The sequence below is a fragment of the Populus alba genome, chromosome 16, assembly GCF_005239225.2.
Source record: "Populus alba chromosome 16, ASM523922v2, whole genome shotgun sequence".
Taxonomy (NCBI): domain Eukaryota; kingdom Viridiplantae; phylum Streptophyta; class Magnoliopsida; order Malpighiales; family Salicaceae; genus Populus; species Populus alba.
Window position 1 is genome coordinate 13,776,160 of NC_133299.1, and position 3,577 is coordinate 13,779,736.

Sequence of the window (3,577 nt, forward strand, 5' to 3'; positions counted from 1 at the left end):
GGCCGTTACGTGGTGAGAAAGCATTCTCAGGAGGAGCTTTGTTACTGTCTAGAATGGATGGAAAAGATCTAGCTAGGCCTGTTGAATTCCGACTCTGTAAACGAAATAACCTACGCCTGATGTATTTTTCATAATTTCAGTCAATAAAAGAAAAAAGTTTCGGCATGATCTCATGCATTTGAAATCTTTTACTTAAAAGAAACTTTTTTTTGGCATGACTAAGGAGATGACTCCATCAATTGGAAGAACCAAATCAAAATCTGACATATATTTGCACACCACACTAGGGGCAAGAAGTGCACGAAGTGCACATAGGGGTCCATAGTGAACCAAAACAGCAAAAGGGTATCATAATAAAAAACTTCTAGAAAAGCATCTTTTATAAAATTTGCTAATTGCATTAAAAAGTTCAGTTTTCATGAACAAAACCAATTTTTTCCTTTGGCACAAAAACTCAATGGAGCAAGAAAGGGCCCCATAAGGAACCAGAGATCTCTTTACTAAAAGGATACGAATGGATATTTCGGTTCATGAGAAAAGCTTTGAAAACAGAGCGAAGAGGTTTACGACGAAAGGGGGACCTATGTTCCAAGATAGTAACAAAAACATACATGCATATTAACCATGATACATTGCTTTCAACATTTGTCAGATCAGGGTTTCATCACCATTTCTCAGTAGTGGTTTTCTAAATCCTATCTCTTTTTCGAGTGCGCTTGTATGAGCCCTCACTTCTTGGGTAGTGCGTTTTCTAACCCCTACCTCTTTTCGAGTGCGCTGTTTGAGCCCTCACTTCTTTGGGTAGTGCGTTTTCTAACCCTACTTCTTTTTCGAGTGCCGCCGTTTGAGCCCTCACTTCTTGGGTAGTGCGTTTTCTAAACCCTACCTCTTTTTCGAGTGCGCCTTTGAGCCCACGTCCACCAACATTTTTCTGGGTAGGTCACCCATTACAACGCGACCATTTTCTCCATATTTTTATTTGGGTAGGTCACCATTACAATAGACCACTCTCCTTTTTCCTCGGGCAGGTCACCCATCACAATGAGACCATACTTTTCTCTGGGTTAGGTCACCCATAAGAATGAGAACCATTCTCCATTTTTTTTGTTTATCTGGGTAGAGTCACCCATTAAGAATGAGGCCATTCCTTCCCTTGGTTATAGGTCACCCAAAAGAATGAGACCACTCTTCCCTTTTTCTGGGTAGGTCACCCATCACAATGAGACCACTCTTCTTTTTTCTGGTAGGTCACCATCACAATGAGACCATATTTTTCTGGGTAGGTCACCCATCACAATGAGACCATATTTTCTGGGTAGGTCACCCATTTCAAGAAGATGAGACCATTCTCCATTTTTTTTTTACCTGGGTAGGTCACCCATAATAATTGAGGCCATCCTTCCCCTGGGTAGGGTCACCCAAAGAATGAGACCACTCTTTCTCTTTCCACTCGGGCAGGTCACCCATCATAATGAGACCACACACACATTTTTTGTATTGGTTATGAGTAAAGGAATCGCCGGATGGGATTCCTGGTTAAAGAAGATCACTAGATAGGATCTCGATGGATTTCCATGTTGATCAAACTAAAATAAGACTTCAGAGATCGCTGGATAAGATTTCGAGATGACTAAGTTTCGATCATGGTTTTTTGGGCCAAGGAGGATTGTTATAAAGGACAAAAGTTTCAGATCAATCAAGCTTCGACCAGATCAGTTTCGGGAGTTCCGTTTTTGGGTTTATCTTTTATAACACTTACTGCGCAAAACCCATGCTCCGTAAGTATTATAAAGAGGGGCATCTGTTGTAACCCATTTTTGGGTCCCCCTGAAAAAATAAAATAAATAGCCAAAAGAGTTAGAAAAATAAACAGGAGGTAGAAGCGCTCGGAAAACAGTCAGAAAATTGGTCAAGGAATTTAAAAATACAAGGATTGAATTTTTGACAGTATATTCTTGAAGGATGAAAGCCCTATTGAGAAGGAAAATTTGAATTTTGAGGAGAAAAGCCCAAATTTGGATGTTTATGGATTTAATTGGATTTTGTTTTTGAATTTATAGAAGATTTGATTGCAAGAAAAATTGATTTTTAAGTCAATTTGGGCTTTAATTAGAAGAAATTTAAGTTCTGGGGCCAAAATATATTTTTTAGGAATTTATTGGGTCAAATCAGGGGCTTAATTGCATAAATATTGAAGTTTAATGGCCAATTAGGGGCTTAATTGTGAAAATCCGAAACCAGGGACCAATTTGGAGAAGGCGCAAAGATAGAGGGGGCTGTTTGGAATTGATTCAGGGGCTTAATTGAAGAATTTGGAAGTTTATTGGTCAATTAGGGGTTTAATTGCATAAATCAGAGTCCAAGGATCAAAGTGGAAAACGCGGCCAACTATGGGGACGGACCGAAAATTGGCAGGGACGAAATTGAGTTAAACAAAGATGATTAAGGACTGATTCAAAAAATGTTCTGGCGCCTTTTCTTTTAAAATGAAACGGCGCGTTTTATCCAAAACGACGCCGTTTCATGCATAATAATTAAAAAAAAAAAAAAAAAAAAAAAAAAAACAAGAGACCGAACGGTGCCGTTTTGAACGGCACTGTTCACTTTCTTCTTCCCCCGAACATTACAGCAGGGAAGAAGGAAAAGTTTGTTTTTCTTTATGTTTTGCAGGTCCCTCTTACCACCAACCGACCGAGGCCCCACGCCGGTGGCCCACCGACAGAAGACGCTGGCCGACCACCCGCCGCGCTGCCGAAGCCGAGGGAGGCCCGCCTGGATAGCCGCTCCCCGACAGCCGCTCCTCGACCCGCTCCTTGGCTCCACGGTGAAGCCACGCCTGTTTAGTTCTATAAATAGAGAACCGAAGGAACCCGAGAGAGGGGACGAAAAAAAAAACAGAAGAGGAACCCGAAGAGAACAAGAAAAAAACGAAGAGAGAGAGAAGGAGAGAGAAACCACAGAACTTAAGAAACAGCCACCGAAAACCCAAAACTGAGAAGCTTGGGAAAATTTGAAGCCGATAGGAATCTCAGGAAACCGAAGCAGAAGCAACAAACCGGGTGAACGACGACGAACCGTGGGAAAAAGCTGTAGCGCCGCCTGACTCGCCGTCCGTAAGCCACGACGCTGCCACCGCCTCCACCGCAGCACCGCCAGCAAGCCACCGTCTCCACCGCACCAGGTACGCTTCCTTTCCCCCCCTGCATTTTTTTTAAAAACCTGCATCAGTTTTGCCTCCTGCATGCAGAATCATGCTGCATGCAGGAGGCGGGGGGGGAAATAATCCCCCCCCGTTTTGTTTTTTTTTAGTTCTCTGGGCCAGATGGTGTCTGGCCCAGAACTATGTGGTACGGGCCAGAGGGACCTGGCCCGATCCGGCGGTCTAGGCCGTGTCCGGCCCAGACCGAGGTTATTTAGTTTTTGGGCCGAGATCGGCCCAGTACCGGTTGGGCCGAGATCGGCCCAGTACCTGTTGGGCCAAGTTCGGCCCAACGCCTTTTAGGGTTGGGTCCGGCCCAGTTTAGTTGGGTCGGCCCAGCCCACTTAATATATATATTTATATATTTATTATATTATT